Source organism: Chiloscyllium plagiosum, unplaced genomic scaffold (genome assembly GCF_037043375.1).
Source record: "Chiloscyllium plagiosum isolate Xiang-an unplaced genomic scaffold, Cpla_swu_hap1 HiC_scaffold_5, whole genome shotgun sequence".
NCBI classification, from domain to species: domain Eukaryota; kingdom Metazoa; phylum Chordata; class Chondrichthyes; order Orectolobiformes; family Hemiscylliidae; genus Chiloscyllium; species Chiloscyllium plagiosum.
Window position 1 is genome coordinate 44,039,571 of NW_028270143.1, and position 17,847 is coordinate 44,057,417.

The 17,847-nt window shown below is 43.2% G+C and overlaps 1 long non-coding RNA gene across 1 annotated transcript in view; it reads right to left on the reverse strand.

The window, feature by feature from the left end:
• Positions 1-491: 491 nt before the first annotated feature.
• LOC148149916 (uncharacterized) overlaps positions 492-17,847 on the reverse strand; it is a 56,665-nt gene continuing 39,309 nt past the window's right edge. The window contains exon 3 of the long non-coding RNA XR_015757100.1: positions 492-621. This is a non-coding gene — a long non-coding RNA (uncharacterized LOC148149916). The remainder of the gene's footprint in view (positions 622-17,847) is intronic.

Below are 17,847 nucleotides of genomic sequence, written 5' to 3' on the forward strand. Positions count from 1 at the left end.
ATCAACAATAACAACATCAACATTATTTGAAGTCTATTCATCAGTTTAATAACTGCAGGGAAGAGGCTGTTCTGGAAGCTGCTGGTGCAGCTGTTCAACCTTCTGTATCTTCTGACTGATGGAAGAGATTGTATGGGACAGTATTACTGGGGTGGGAAGGGTCCTTGATGATGTTGGTAGCTTTGCTGCAGCAATAAGAAGTGTAAATGGAGTCCATGGATGGAAGGCTGTCTTCGGTGATGGTCTAGGCATCTGTATCTTCTGTGGTTTCTTACAGTTGAAACTTAATTGCTGGAACAGCACAGCAGGTCAGGCAGCATCCAGGGAACAGGAGATTCGACGTTTCGGGCACAGGCCCTTCTTCAGGAAGAAGGGCCTGTGCCCGAAACGTCGAATCTCCTGTTCCCTGGATGCTGCCTGACCTGCTGTGCTGTTCCAGCAATAAAGTTTCAACTTTGATCTCCAGCATCTGCAGACCTCACTTTCTCCTCGTGGTTTCTTACAGCCCTGGACAGAGCAGTTCTGTACAAGGCCATTATGCACCCAGACACTATGCTTTCTATGGTGCATCTGTAAAGGTTGATGAGGGCCCCTATGGACATGCCAAGTTTCCTGAGACACCTGAGGAAGAAGAGGCATTGTTGTAACTCCTTAACCGTCACATTTATGTGGGAAGTCCAGGACAGATTGTTGGTTATCGTCACTCCAAGGAACTTGACCCTCTCAATCCCCACTTCATTGATGTAGATAGGGGAATATTCTCTTCCTTTCTTTCTGAAGTCAATTATTCTGGTCTCCCTGCTCTATGAAGGATATTGAGAAACTTGAAAGGGTTCAGAAAAGATTTACAAGGATGTTGCCAGAGTTGGAGGGTTTTGAGCTACAGGGAAAGGCTGAATAGACTGGGGCCCTTTTCTCTAGAGTGTTGCAAGCTGAGAGGTAACCTTGCAGAAGTCTATAAAATCATGAGGGCAAATAGACAAGATCTTTTCCCAGGGTGGCAGAGTCCAGAACTAGAGGACACAGGTTTAAGATGAGAGGGGAAAGATTTAAAATGGACCTTAAGGGCAACTTTTTCAGGAAGAGAGGATGGTGTGGGTATGGAATGAGCTGCCAGAGGTAGTGGAGGAGGCTGGTACAATTACAACATTTAAAAGGCATCTGAATGGGTACATGAATAGGAAGGGTTTAGATGACTATAAGTCAAAGGCTGGCAAATGAGACCAGATTTATTTCAGATGTCTGGTTGGCATGGACGTTGCACAGAAGCGTCTGGTTTCTCTGCTGTACGTTTCTATGACTCCATGACTCTTCTTTATTGGTCATTTAATTTTGCTGACATTGAGAGAGATTGTTATCATTGCCGCACATCACCAAGCCCTCTATCTCCTTTCCGTATTCTGATTCATCATTGTTTAATATGCATCCTACCATGGTGGTGTCAGTAGCGAACTTGTAGGTGGTGTTTGTTTGGAATTTGGCAATACAGTCATGGGTGTACAAGGAGTACAGTAGGGGGCTGAAAATACGTCCTTGGGGGGCTCTAGTGTTGTGTGTTATTGTGGAGGAGGTGCATTTGTCTATTTTCACTGATTGCAGTCTATGGGTTAGGAAGCTAGAGGGTAGAGCCAAAACCTAGGTCTCAGAGTTTTGAGAGGGGTCTGGAGGGAATAATGGCGTTGATGGTGGGAATGTAGTTGATGAGCAGGAGTCTGATGTATGTATTCTTATTGAACAGATGTTCCAGGGATGAGCACAGAGCTAGGGAAATGGCATCTGCTGTGGACCTATTATGTTGCTAGGCAAAAAGAGGGGACCAAGGCAGGCTGGGAGACTCAAGTTGATGTGGACCATGACCACCCTCTTGAAACACTTCATGATTATGGAGGTCAGACCACTGGGTGGTAGTCATTTAAGCATGTTGCATGTGTCTTCTTAAGTATTGAGATAATAGTGGTCTTTTCGAAGGAGGTGGGACTTCAGTTTGTAGGAGGGAGTTTGAAGATGTCAGTGAACATTTCCACCAGTAGCTCCATACAGGATCTAAGTGCACGGCCATGGACCCCATCTGGTCCTCAGCTTTACTCTCAGGAAGACTGATCTGACATCTGGGAACAGGTGCACCTAGAGTTGGCAGGGCAGGTGACACTGCGCCACTGGCATTCTGCTCCTACCGAGCACAGAAAGCACTGAGTGCATCAGGGAGGGATGTGTCTTTGTACATTATCTTGCTCTGCTTCACTTAGTATCCTGTTATGTTGTTTAGGCACAGATGGTGGGAGTCCATACAGTTGGTTTGGGCCTCTAACTTGGTCCAGTACTGCCTCTTGACATCTCCGATGGCTTTGCAGAGGTCATATCTGGATTTTCTGTTTTATTCTTACACTTGTCATGACGAACATCAGAATGCCAAATTTCAAATGTTCACAACTTAAATTACAGTATAAGAGAACAGGGTGCTGATTGGTTGGCAACTCAACTTACTGCTCAAAATCTGGCCTACTTCCACTTGCTAAATGGACCATTTCTCTGCAGACAAAAGGAACATTGTCAAATCTTTTGGTTTTTAAAAAATTATTTGGGAGCTTAGGCAGTCTGCAATTCCCAGTTGCTGTTTCCATAGCTTTGTCCTGGCCCATCAGAGTTGATTTGCCAACCATCATTTCCTCTATTATGACAGTGCCTACATTTCCAAAATTGACTGCAAAACACCTAGTGAAGTATGCTACAGAAATATAAATTATCTATTTCTTAAATAATATGTAAACTAGAACTGACATTCACTGTTCATTTGCATTTCATGCATCATCATTTTTAGTTTCACACTTTCATGGATAATGACAATTTATATACGTATGTTTTCACTTCAGACTGAAGTTTTATTACAACTGGTATAAACTCAGGCTGTTGTGAGATGTTATCTTATGATATTGCTTCAGTTTAACGCACTCACAGAACTGACTTGTGAAGCACACTGTCAATTTTACATGGATGCATATCCAAAATTGCATTGTATTAATATAAACATTCAGTATACGTGTAGGCTTAGCCCTGTAAAGCATGCTTTGTGAAGATTGAACCCAATTTATATGGCCTTTGCAAATATCAGAAATGAAGAGAAATTTGAACTTCCAGTTATTAGCTGAAATGATGGTGGCCAAGCCTTCACATCTTAAAATAACCTTTCCTGTATCAATGATTAAAGACAAAACAGTGTTTAATGATCACTATTTGCATATTCTGCAGATTTCAACCAGAAATTTGGCTCTTTTTACTTTTGCTATTGACCAAAAACCAACATTTTGTTATATTACGCCATCTGCATTCCCCTATAATAGGATATTAACTTCTCCCAGAATTAATGCAAGGTGTTTGATAGCTTCCACCACTTATTTTTTTCTTTTCCCAATAGTATCTTCAACACTAAGAACCTGGGCTTCTCTCTCTAGTTTTAGCTGGATGAACTTTCCAGCCTTACTCTTAGCCTTCTCTCACAATCCTAGTTTTCAAACCAAGCACATTCCATGTGGTGAATGATTGTGTCACCGTTTCTCTGCTTAATGCACAAACTTGGCCAACATTTCTTTGTTCTCCCCCTCCCAGTTGGCTGTTAATCACCCAAGACCAAAACTGCAACTCCCTTGTGACTGTGAAATTGCTGGGTTTGTGATGAATCTGTAACTTGATCTCAAAATGGTCTCCATCATCCCTTCTTCTATGGCAGCTCAATATCATTGTCCCAAATCTTCCAGTCACTGATGGAGACTGTGTGTCTGCCATTAACTATGAATTAATCTACCCAATCACCATTTAAACTAGAGCCCTTGCACATACCAGTGTTGTAACCAGTAGGGATGCAATGATAAGGAGAACTGGGCAGTCTGCAAGCATAATTCAAACTAAAGCATATTCCCTTTTTCCTACATGATCTGAAGTCACACCCATTAATGTCTGAGCTTAGTTCATTGACATACATTGACATACAAAAATGTTCATCCTTTTAAAAATATCAAACCCATCCCTCAACCACAAATAATGTTTGCTCCTTTACACCAACAATGCTCACCACCTCACCACACTTAATACTTACCACATTATCCCCCAATGTTCATCTTCCCCATGACCAACAGAGCTTGCACTCATTTGCTACATGCTCACGTCCCTACTCGCTGACAGCCCTCATGCCTCCTCACCACCACACTCCCTGTCAATGCTGACTCATCCAACCATAACAGAAGGCAAGTATTCTGGAAGGGAGAATGGGAAGGAAGAATGAAAAATGGAGTAAGGATTGCCATGTGAGAGAGTGGACATTATTGGAAGGTTGGGCTGAGGGGAAGGATGCATTGACAAGCTAAGACAAAGGTCAAGGATGAAAAATGTTGGGGGATTGCTGAGCAGTGTTGAAATGGATATCTGTTGTGCCATTGCACTTACACACCCCAGCTGATTTACTTAGAGTTGCACTGCTGAGCAGAGTTTAGACTTGCCACAGAAAGCTCTAAGTAAATCTGTGTAGAAACCAGTGTATGTATAGAACAAACACACCAAGTTCTAGCCATCTAATCTTAGGCAAGATAGAAACAGCAAAAGGAAGTTTAAACCTCCTGTCTAAGTACTATGCATGTGCACATGTCAAATCTCCTTTCTATCAAGAACGCAATAGCAACTTGAGTCATTTGTCATCCCCTAAACTAGAAGATTCAGACATTTTATTAAGTATTGAAGTAGAAAGTTAAACCAGTTATACCTGATCACCATTGCATTTCATACTAAAAACAAAGAGACAGACTCCCACAAGCACTTTACAACCTGATATCAAAAACCTTTTCTGGGTCTAAAGAGACCTAGGACCTTCCATCTATAGACTTAGAAACCTACAACCAGAACTTAGAAACTGTTGTGTATAAGTTTCTAATAACCACAAGTTTGTGTTTTTGTTACAGTGCCCCACTAGGGGCTATTTATCCTAGTTTTCATTGCTTTAAACATTTGAAAACAGTTGTCATTGTCCCCAAGTGTTATAGTCCAGCATCTCCAACTCTCCCTTTGATTTTTAACAATAAAACACCCAGCATATTGTTGTGCAGATTCTGACATAGGTCACATAACTCCTTTCATGTAATCCACCTTTTAAGCTACAACCACAAACAGCATCATTTTGTAAACCAAAAGATATGTCCAAAATACAATAACTATATAAAATTCACGTTTGTAACATTGTGGATAATTGGGCCTCTTTTCCACTTTTTAGAGCCACTATATGTTTTGCAACTATCGATATATGACTCTATCAGTGCATATATTGCCACCTCTTTAATTTTCAGAAAATTAGACTGTTGCTATAAAATTGAAAAAGTTTAAATAATAAATTACTTGGATATTTTAATAGAGAGAAATTATGTAAGGGCAGGTTGTGTCTGACAAAACTATTAGAATTCTTTGAAGAGTTAACAAGTAGGTTAGACAAGGGAAACCCAGTGGATGTTATCTATCTATACTTCCAAAAGGCCTTTGATCAGGTGCCACACAGGAGGCTGCTAAGTAAAGTGAGGGCCCATGATGTTTGAGGTGAGCCTCTGGCACGGATTGAGGATTGGCTGTCTGACAGAAGGCAGAGAGTTCGAATAAAATGTTCTTTTTCGGAAGTGGTGTCCCACAGGGTTCAGTGTTGGGGCTGCAGCTGTTCACTTTATATATTAATGACGGAGGGACTGGGGGCATTCTGGCAAAGTTTGCTGATGATACAAAGTTAGGTGTACAGGCAGGTAGTACTGAGGAGGTGGAGAGGCTGCAGAAAGATTTAGACAGTTTAAGAGAGTGGTCCAAGAAATGGCTGATGAAATTCAATGTGAGCAAATGCGAGGTCTTGCACTTTGGAAAAAAAGAATACAGGCATCGACTATTTTCAAAACAGTGAGAAAATTCGTACAGCCAAAGTACAAAGGAATCTGAGAGTGCTCAGCAAAGATTCTCTAAAGATTAATTTACAGGTTGAGTCTGTGATTAAGAAACTAAATGTAATGTTGTCATTTATCTCAAGAGGGTTGGAATATAAAAGCAGCGATGTGCTACTGAGACTTTATAAAGCTCTAGTTAGGTCCCATTTAGAGTACTGTGTCCAATTTTGAGTCCCACACCTCAGGAAGGACATACTGACACTGGAGCGTGTCCAGCCGAGATTAACATGGATGATCCCTGGAATGCTAGGCCTAACATACAATGAACGGCTGAGGATCCTGGGATTGTATTCATTAGAGTTTAGAAGATTGAGGGGAGATTAGATAGAAACTTACAAGACAATGCATGGCTTAGAAAGGATGGACATTCTGAAGTTATTTCTGTTAGGTGAGGAGACTAAGCACAGCCTTAAAAATTAGAGGGTATCAATTTAGAATGGACATGAGGAGACATTTCTTCACCCAGAGAGTGGTAGGCCTGTGGAATTCATTGCCACGGAGTGCAGTGGAGGCTGGGACGTTAAATGTCTTCAAGGCAGAGATTGATAAATTCTTGATCTCGTGAGGAATTAAGGGCTACGGGGAGAGTGTAGGTAAATGGAGGTGAAATGCTCATCAGCCATGAATAAATGGCAGAGTGGACTCGATGGGCTGAATGGCCTTACTTCCACCCCTGTGTCTTGTGGTCTTATGTTTTAAGATGCAAATAAGCCCAAAATCAAGATTTGTTGTTTCACTGATGTTTGAAATTGTAGTAGAAGCATATTCATACATAAGAACAGAAATTGCTGGGAAAAGCAGGATCTTTGTTCTGAAGAATGGTCACCGGTCCTGAAACGTTAACTCTGTTTTCTCTCCATAGGTTCTATCAGACCTGCTGACTTTTCCCAGCAATTTCTGTCATTGTTTCTGATTTTCTAGCATTTACAGTTCTTTGGTTATTTTGAACTTCATTTACTGTTATAAATTAATTTTGAAAAAGCTGCATGAAGTCAGAATTTGACTTTATCTAATAGACAAATGAAAGCAGTTGTATGCTCCAATTTCAGAAATTGGAAATTCCTCCATAAATCCTATATTTATACCCAAAATGAATACAATAGTCTGATGCAGTTCATCAGAGTTAGTTGACGGGTAAGAAAATGCATTCCAATTAAATCTCTTTAAGATATATGTAATGTTAATCTCGATACTTACAACTTGTCCCTGTCAGCATTTACTTAATGGAACAAAATTCATCATACTGGTGACTCGAGTTCCAAGCTTCAACCATTGTTCGAGATTTAAGTTGCATTCATCTCCAAAGGGAAATAATTTAATTCTAAGTGCTGCACTATTGGGAGATCTTATTCTATTAAACTTTCAATCAAACTAAATATTATTTTTCTCCAAAGGAAACGTTAGTTATTAAAATTCAAAATCTTATGACTAAAGATGTGAATTTGATGTGCTTGGTGTTGCATGTTTGCAGTCTAGTAAAAACATTGAAAATCCAACAACTCAGATATTAATATTATATTCCACTATAATTTTTGTTTTATCATTCTTCATGGTTCCTGGAAGCAATCACTCAAAATATTCAGGTTTCTCATGCTGAAAGCTAAGACAGTTGATGACAGCTTTCCCTAGGAGAATGCAGACAATTCTCTAAAATTAATTTATATTGGCTGCAGATGATGGGATTTGAATCATATTTCTCATGTATGAGTCCCAAGGATCTAAACATTTCACTGATCACTGGATTAATTATTGGATCCAAACATGAAAGCATTAGTGCAGTAGAGATTATGGACCACAAATTGGGCTCATTAGCATCCACATTTTTTGTGCTTCAAATAGCGTTAAAATACTCCAAAATACTGTTTACAGTGCATGTGGACACTTGTGGGAGTGGGACACTTAAATTGTCTTAGAGGCCATTTTAGTGCTGGCACAACCATACACACAGGAACATTTGCTGTAAGTGCACAGAGAAGGCAAGCTATAATTCCAATGCTGGTTTGCTCCCAAAGGTGTCATTTTGGAGCTTTACATTCCAGCTAACACCCTCAACCATGTAGTTCCTGGTTGAGTTCAGCTGGCTCTAAAGACAATTGCATAAGTGTTTGATGATTTCTATAGTTCCTTCAATCTGCAGAAGTCTCCACAGAATGGTATGGCAGGTGGAGAAAGACCTTTTGCTAACTTCGAAGTTTCTGCAAAAACACTGATCATATAATGCTTATGTCGTCAGGCATTCTGTCAAAGACATTGATCATATAATGCTTGTGTCTTCAGGCGTTTCCTTTGGAGTGCAACATGATTTGGAGAATGAACATGTCATGTAACAACAATAAGAAGTTGTATTTAAATAGCACCTTTAATATAATAAAGCACCTAAAGTATCAAATGAACTACACATGGGAGATAATAAGGTAGAATTGTTTTTATATTTACTTGTGGGACATGGGCATCGCTGATCAGCTTTTATTGCCTATCCCTAATTGCTCTTGAGAGGGTGGTAGTGAGCTGCCTTCTTGAACAGCTGCAATGCACATGCTTGGTCAACAAAAGCTGGTGAAATAGATAGGTTTTGAGGAATTTCTTAAAGGATGAAAGTAAACTTGAAAGGTGTAGAGAGTAAGAGTGGGAATTCCAGAGTTTTGTGCCTAGGCAGTTGAAGTCACAGCTACCAACATTGGAGTGATTAAGCTTAGAGAGGTTTAAATGCTTCGAAGCACTGATATTTTAGACAGCTGTTGAGCCAGAGGAGATTGCAGAGACACGAAGAGGCCAGATGAAGGAGGAATTTAAAGGTAACAACAAAAACTTTAAAATCAAGGTGTCCCTTAACTGGTAGCAAATGCAGGTCAGCGATCACACAAATGATGGAGGAGAGACCTGATACAAGTTAGGACATTGACAACAGCATTTTGAATGGGCTCAGTTTGGAGTTTAATCTGGGGTGGTTGTTATGGAATGTATCAGAATAGGCAAAATTAGAAGAATTTTGAAAAAGGCATGAGGATTTAGCAGCAGAAAGGCTAAGGAATGGGTACAGGGAGACAATGTTATAGAAGTGAAAATAGGTTTATGTTGATGTTATTATGTTGATACATGGTCAGCATCTCATCTCTGGGTCAAATAGGACTCAGAGCTTGCAAACAGTTGGGTTCAGCCCCACACAGTGGTCATGGAGAGGGATGAATGCGCAGTTAGGAAGCAGAATGTGTCACGAGGATAGCACACTATGTCTTTAATCATCCCAATCTTTTAAGTTTCTTCCCAGCCAGCACTGCCTGTCAAAAAAGTACTTTTGACAATTTAGCGACATGGGAGATATTGTGAGATTACTCATGACTAGATTAGTGAGGGGGATGATCAGAGCATTGGATGAAGTTACTGGTGTGGTTAGTGGATTATTTCATTTGAAGTTTAAAATCACTGCACTTGAGGCCAAAGAACTTCTTGCAGCATTACATCCAGGGCCGCGGGGTATGGCTGCTGAAAGTCAGTTAGCTCAGTTGGCTGGATGTCTGTTTTAATGCTGCACAGCGATGCAGGCAGCGTGAGTTCAATTTCTGTTCAGGCTGAGGTAACCATTAAAGTCCTGTCTTCTCAACCTCACCCCCTGCCTGAACCATGGTGACCCTCAGATTAAACTACCCACCATGTCTCTCTCTAATAATACAGCAGCCCTGTTGTTTTCTGGGACTATGGTGACTTTACTTAAGGGCGTATAGAACATTTCAGTCTACATATTCTGTTTTGGAGCTGAAAAATGTGTTGCTGGAAAAGTGCAGCAGGTCAGGCAGCATCCAAGGAGCAGGAGAATCGACGTTTCGGGCATAAGCCCTTCTTCAGGAATGAGGAAGGTGTGCCAAGCAGGCTAAGATAAAAGGTAGGGAGGAGGGACTTGGGGGAGGGGCGTTGGGAATGCGCTAGGTGGAAGGAGATTAAGGTGAGGGTGATAGGCCGGAGAGGGGGTGGGGGCAGAGAGGTCGGGAAGAAGATTGCAGGTCAAGAAGGTGGTGCTGCCTGACCTGCTGCGCTTTTCCAGCAACACATTTTTCAGCTCTGATCTCCAGCATCTGCAGTCCTCATTTTCTCCTATATTCTGTTTTGGACACAAACATTATAGGAAGAGGAGAACAGAATCAAAGCACCATTTCAGTTATCAAACATTATTGATTTTGTCCAGATATTTAAATATCTGTGAAGAGAAATCAGAATTAACATTTTGGGTCCAGTGACCCCTTCAGAATGAATGGTAGCTGGGACAAAGTTAATTTATATGCATAAGATTGGTGGGGGGGAGGGGGTGTGGTGGATTAGTGAGCGAGTAAGGAGTAAATAATAAGCGGACACAGGGCCCAAAAAGAGACAAGAACAGTTAGACAGAGAAAGGAGTGGATAACAGTCAGCCGAGGAGACTGACTAGCTGCTAAAGGGGACTGTTATTGATTAACAACGGATTGCGTGTAAAAGCAGACCATGTGATAACAAGGCCTGGTGTGTGGGGTTGGGGCTAAGGACATGGGAGAAGGTACCTCAAGCCCAAACATTGTTGAACTCGATATCTAGTCCAGAGGGCTGTAAGACTTCCCAAGCGGAAAATGAGGTGCTGTTCTTCCAGCCTGCTCTGAGCTTTGCTGAAAAATTACTCACCGGTAGCGGACAGCGGTGTTTTCCCTTTCACAGAAGGAGCGGGAGCAGCGGGGGAAGTGACGAGGACCAGAGGGGCAGCCAGGAAGGAAAGCAGTCACCATATACATCAGCAAGGCGGCTAAACCAAAGACTCTACAACTGTAGAGTCTCCCACCCGCCCTCCTCCTCTAACCTAGTTAATAAGGGAAGGTTCATTCTAAACTTCCTCTATTGAATATAAGTTGGTTATTGATTGTATAGCAATTTGAACTAAGCTTTCTACTTTAGTACTGAGTGCGTGTTCAGATAAGCCGGATATGGATGCTAGAGCAGCTGCTTGCTCCTCCTGCAGAATGTGGCAGGTGGGAGACATGGCACACGTCTCCGCTGGCTACATCTGTGGGAAGTGCACCCAACTCCAGCTCCTTGAAAACCGTGTTAGGGAATTGGAGCTGGATGAACTACGGATCATTTGGGAGGCTGAGAGGGTAATTGAGAGGAGTTACTGGGAGTTGGTCACTCCTAAGGCTCAGGACAAGGATAAATGGATTACAGTTAGGGGGAGGAAAGGGGACAGTCAGACAGTGCAGAGGTCCCCTGTGGACATTCCCCTCAGCAACAAGTATACCATTTTGGATACTGCTGGGGGGGATGACCTACCAGAGGAAAGCCATAGCAGTCAGTTCTCTGGCACTGAGCCTGACACTGTGGCAAAGAAGGGAAGGGGGCAGAACAGAAAAATACTCGTGGTAGAGGACTCAATAGTTAGGGGAATCGACAGGAGATTTTGTGGTTAGGATTGAGATTCCCGGAAGGTATGTTGCCTTCCTGGTGCCAGGGTCTGGGACATCTCCGATCGGGTGTATAAGGTTCTAAAAGGGGAGGGCGAACAACCAGAAATCTTGTTACATATTGGCACTAATGATATAGCAAGGATAAGGATCAAGGATATAAAAAGTGATTTCCGGGAGTTAGGATGGAAGCTGCAAAGTAGGACGAACAGAGTAGTGTTCTCTAGTTTACTACCGGTGCCACGAGATAGCGAGGCGAGGAACAGGGAGAGGGCGCAGCTTAATACGTGGCTGCGCAGCTGGTGTAGGAGGGAGGCTTCAGATATGTAGATAATTGGGATGCCTTCTGGGGAAGGTGGGACCTGTACAAGATGGATGGGTTGCATCTGAACTGGAGGGGGACCAATGTCCTGGGCGGAAGTTTTGCACGAGTAGTTTGAGAGGATTTAAACTAGTATGGCAGGGGGGTGGGAACCTGAGCTGTATACCGGAGGTGAGAGTTGATGCAGATGAGGCAATAGCAAGAGGTAGACCAGCTAGTGGGAAGGATTTTCCTGGATATCAGTTAAAGTGTGTTTGCTTTAACGCAAGGAGCAAAGAGACAAACTTAGAGCATGGATCAGTACCTGGTGCTATGATGTTGTGGCCATAACAGAGACATGGGTTTCTCAGGGGCAGGAATGGTTGCTGGATGTTCCAGGGTTTAGAGCATTTAAAAAGAATGGGGGGGGGGGGAGAAGAGGAGGGGGTGTAGCACTACTAATCAGAGAGGATATCACAGCTACAGAAGCTTCCATTGTCGAGGAAGATCTGCCTACTGAGTCAGTATGGGTGGAAATTAGGAACAGCAAGGGAGCAGTCACCTCCTTAGGGGTTTACTACAGGCCCCCCAATAGCAGCAGGGAGATGGAAGAAAGCATAGGTCGGCAGATTTTGGAAATGTGAGAACGTAGTAGGGTTGTTGTAATGGGGGACTTTAACTTTCCCAATATTGATTGGAACCTCCTTCGAGCAGAAGATTTGAATGGAGCTGTTTTTATAAGGTGTGTTCAGGAGGGTTTCCTAACTCAGTACGTTGACAGGCCGACGAGGGGAGAGGCCATTCTAGACTTAGTGCTCGGAAATGAGCCAGGGCAGGTATCAGATCTTGTGGTGGGAGAGCATTTTGGTGATAGTGACCACAACTGCCTCACATTCTACATAGCTATGGAGAAGGAGAGGATTAGGCAAAATGGGAGGATATTTAATTGGGGAAGAGGAAACTATGAAGCGATTAGACATGAGTTAGGAAGAATGGACTGGGAGCAATTGTTCCATGGTAAAGGCACTATAGACATGTGGAGACTTTTTAAGGAAGAGTTGTTGCAAGTGATGAATAAATATGTCCCTCTGAGACAGGCAAGAAGTGGTAAGATAAAGGAACCTTGGATGACGAGAGCGGTGGAGCTGCTCGTCAAAAGGAAAAAGGTAGCTTACGTAAGATGGAGGAAGCTAGGGTCAAGCTCAGCTCTACAGGATTACAGGCAGGTGAGGAAGGAGCTTAAAAATGGTCTGAGGAGAGCCAGGAGGGGGCACGAGAAAGGCTTGGCAGAACGGATTAGGGAGAACACAAAGGCATTTTACACTTATGTGAGGAATAAGAGAATAGTCAAAGAAAGAGTAGGCCCGATCAGGGATAGCATAGGGAATTTGTGTGTGGAGTCTGAGGAGGTAGGGGAAGCCCTAAATGAGTTTTTTGCTTCTGTCTTTATGAAAGAAACGAACTTTGTAGTGAATGAAACCTTTGAAGAGCAGGTGTGCATGCTGGAATGGATAGAGATAGAGGAAGCTGATGTGCTGAAAGTTTTGTCAAACATTAAGATTGACAAGTCGCCAGGCCCAGACCAGATTTGTCTTCGGCTGTTTGGGAAACGAGAAATGCAATTGCTTCACCACTTGCGAAGATCTTTTCATCCTCGCTCTCCACTGGAGTCGGAGCTGAGGACTGAAGAGAGGCAAATGTAATTCCTCTCTTCAAGAAAGGAAATAGGGAAATCCCCGGCAATTACAGACCAGTAAGTCTCACGTCTGTCATCTGCAAGGTGTTAGAAAGGATTCTGAGGGATAGGATTTATGACCATCTGGAAGAGCATGGCTTGATTAAATGCAGTCAACATGGCTTTGTGAGGGGCAGGTCATGCCTCACAAACCTTATCGAGTTCTTTGAGGATGTGACTAGAAAAGTTGATGAGGGTCGAGCTGTGGATGTGGTGTATATGGACTTTAGCAAGGCATTTGACAAGGTTCCCTATGGTAGGCTCATTCAGAAGGTCAGGAGGAATGAGATTCAGGGGAACATAGCTGTCTGGATACCAGTTCTGGTCGCCCTATTATAAGAAAGATGTGGATGCTTTGGAGCGGGTTCAGAGGAGGTTTACCAGGTTGCTGCCTGGACTGGAGGGCTTCTCTTATGAGGAGAGGTTGACTGAGCTCGGACTTTTTTCACTGGAGAAAAGGAGGAGAAGAGGGGACCTAATTGAGGTATACAAAATAATGAGAGGCATAGATAGAGTCGATAGCCAGAGACTATTTCCCAGGGCAGAAATGACTAACATGAGGGGTCATAGTTTTAAGCTGGTTGGAGAAAAGTATAGAGGGGATGTCAGAGGCGGGTTCTTTACACAGAGAGTTGTGAGAGCATGGAATGCGTTGCCAGCAGCAGTTGTGGAGGCAAGGTCATTGGGGACATTTAAGAGACTCTTCGAGATGCATATGGTCACAGAAATTTGAGGGTGCATACATGAGGATCAGTGGTCGGCACAACATCGTGGGCTGAAGGGCTTGTTCTGTGCTGTACTGTTCTATGTTCTATGTTTTATGTTCTATGTTCTACGAAACACTGCAACAAGCCTGAGATAGACATGCAGGTCAGGGAACAAGGTGGTGTGTTGAAGTGGCAGGCAAATGGAAGCTCAGGACCTTTTCTGCAGGCAGAGCAGAGATGTTCTGTGAAGTGGTCATTCAGTCTAAGCTTAATTCCTCCAGTGTAAAGGAGGCCACATTGTGGGCAGTGAATGCAATAGACTAGATTGAGTGAAGTGCAGGTAAAGCACTGTTTCACCTGGATACTGAGGAGGAAGGAAGTAAACAGACAGGTGTTGCAGGGGAAGGAGCCAATGGGCTGTGGGGAGGTGTTGGAAGTGAAGGAGGAGCGGGTCAGGATGTCCCAGAGGGAAGGTTCCTTGCAGAAGCCTAACAAGAGAGCTAAGGGGAATATGTGTCTGGTGGTGGCAGCCTGTGAGAGGTGACAGAAATGGCAATAATGATCTACTGGATGATAGGTGAGGACAAGGGACACTCTATTGCTGTTGCAGGAGGGAAGAGAGTGTGTGACGATTAAAAGTATGAGAGATGGTCAGATTTGACTGAGGGCCCTGCCATCTACAGTGCTGGGGAATCCTTGATTGAGGAAGATGGTGTCATTTTGAAGACTCCCTTGTCGAAGTTGGCACCATCAGAACAAATGTGTGGTGACGGAGCAACATGGAGAATGGATTAGACTCTTTAACAGAAGCAGGGTGTGAGATTGTGAGAGGTCAAGATAACTGGGAGTCAGTTGGTATGTACTGGATCATGGTGGCAGCCTATCCCCAGGAATGGAAACAGAGATGTCAAGTAAAGGAAGGCAGGAGTAAGAGATGGACCAAGTTCAGCTGAGAGCAAGAGGAAAATGGAAGCCAAACCTTTCCAATTCCCGAATGTGCAAGGGAAGCAGCACCAATGATATCATCAACATACCGTTGAAAGAGTTTAGGGTGGGGAATGGAATAGGACTGGGACAAGGGATGTTCCATGTACCCCTGAAAATGATGGGGGATGGATGTGTAAAGTGATTATGCATCCATTATTGTGAGCAGGCAACTGGAGCCTACAAACTGGAAATTCTGAAATGGATGTAAAGAGTCAGAGAAATTGTAGATCTAAGTGGGAAGGGACTGGACAAGGAGACAGAAAAATCAAGTCAAGGTAGAAAGAGAAGAGTTCTGTGGGGCAGGAGCAAGCAGAAATAATAGGTCTTCCCAGACAATCCTGTTCATGCATTTTGGGAGGGAGGCAGAAGCAAGTTGGTTGAGGTTGGAGGACTATGAGCTTACAAGCAGTGGGTGGGTGAAGGGGGGTGGGGGAGATCAACAGTTGAATTGAGATTAGTGACCATGGTGGACGCAGTAGCCTGATATTCAGTGGCAGGATCATGGTGTAGGAGGAGGTAGGACGAGGTATCTGAGAGCTGGTGTTCAGTTTCTGAAATGTAGAGGTAAGTACGCCAGTAAACAACAGCACCACCCTTGTCAGCAGGCTTAATGACTAAGTCAGGGTTGGATCTGAGAACACAGACTACAGTCAGTTCCTGGGGGGATAGGTTGGAATTGGTGACAGGGGCAAAGAAATTGAAGTGACCAATGTCACGTTGATAGTTCTAGATGAACAGGTCAAGTCCAGGTAAAAGGCAAGAGGGAAGTGTCCAGCAGCGTTCAACATTATGTTGCACTTGACATTCATTATCCTGAAGGATAAAACTGAGGTCTTTGCTGAGTACCAAATGTTCAGCTTCAGAGAGCAAAAGGTAAGCAGGGATAGTAAATACATTACAATGGGAATGGGGGAGCAGATGGAGTCAGAGGGAAGAAGAGGGGACAAGGGTTTGGAGGGCCGTTGGAGTCTCTAATTTGTTGAATCTTGTGTTCCTTGATGCATGAAAGGAAAAGGAACAATTTCTTGCTAGCACATCAAATGAGCCAGAGGACAAAGTCGAACTGGGGATCAGTGCAGCTCTGAGCCAGCATGAGCAGTGCTGTTGGAGATAAAGAGGTCAAGAGTGTGCATACAGCAATGCCAGGCACTGAGTGTGGATCTTAGGATGTGGCAAGAACAGCAGCCTATGGAACATTGAACATCCCTGTGATTCTGGAAGGATGCAAAGCATGAAGGATGAAACATTCATAATTGCTTTTTCATGAAGTATGAACTGAGCAAAATACAGACAATTACATTTGTAGCTTGGGTGCAGATTGTCGTTGTTGTGGGTATGTTCACCGAGCTGGGAAGATGATTTGCAGAGGTTTCGTCCCCTGTCTAGGTGAGATCTTCAGTGCTTTGGAGCCTCCTGTGAAGTGCTGCTGTACTGTGTCTTCTGGAATTTATTTGTTTCCATTTCTGCTGCCTGCGGTTGCCAAATCCGGTTGTTCGTTTTATTAGGTCTAAGTCAATGTGCTTGTTGATGGAGTCCGTGGCGGAGTGCCATGCTTCTAGAAATTCTCCGGCTGTCCTCTGTTTGGATTGTCCTATGATCGTTCTGTTATCCCAGTCAAATTTATGGTCCTTGTCATCTGGGAACAGTCAGACAAAACGGCCTTAGGAAGATCCAAATTATGGTTACACATACACAGACAAGAAATTGCATGCCAAAAATCATTAATTTCAAAAATAACCAATCAGGAGTGAATCACCACAACTGAATAGGCCATCACCATAAGACAGAACAGAACCCCCCCCCACACCACCAATCCCCTCCCATACAAAAAGAGAACAATACTACAAGACAAAATGACTGAGCTAACCAACAGCATTGAAGACAATATGACAGACACCTGGGTTAGAAACCTCTCCAACAGACAGCTTTCAGACACAGAACAAGACGTCCTGGACAAAGGACTCAGCTACAAGCACAGGCATGCAAAAACAACAGACTTCCTAGCTGCAGTAGAATGTACGCTCAGAACAAAAGGACTAACCAAAGAGACACAGCAAACAGTCAGACAAACCATTGTACCCTTACCAAAGAAAAGACAAAGGACCAACCTCATCACCAAAGAGAGGGAAGCCCTCAAAACACACAAAAATCATAGTACCAGCAGCCATGGGCAGAATGATGGTTATCATGGACAAGATCAAATATTTTCAGAAGGCAGAGAAACTACTTGCAGATCCTGACACCGACATACAGAGGGAGTGTGACCCCATGCCACAGCTAACCAATAGAATAAACAACACACTATGGGACCTTCAAAAAAAAAAGGACTAATAGCTAGGATTGACCTACAAAGGATGTAACCAGAAAGCAACAAAATCCCACGATTTTGCAGATTACCCAAAGAACACAAACCAGACATACCACTTAGACCCATTGGGGCACTCCCAGGAACACCATCGCATAAACTGGTGAAAGAACTTCAACCAAAACTAAACATCTTATTAGCAGATCCAAACACTCCATACAATCATCACAGGAATTCCTAGACAACATCAAGAACATAAACATAGGCAAGGACGAAGCAATGGTCTCATTCAATGTAATGGCACTGTTCACTTCAATTGGCAAAACCCCAGCCAGAGAGACAATAGATAACCTCCTGGACAAACAGAACAGACAACACGACAGGGAACCAATCAACAAGAACTGCATATTCAAACTACTCGACTGTGCTTGACAG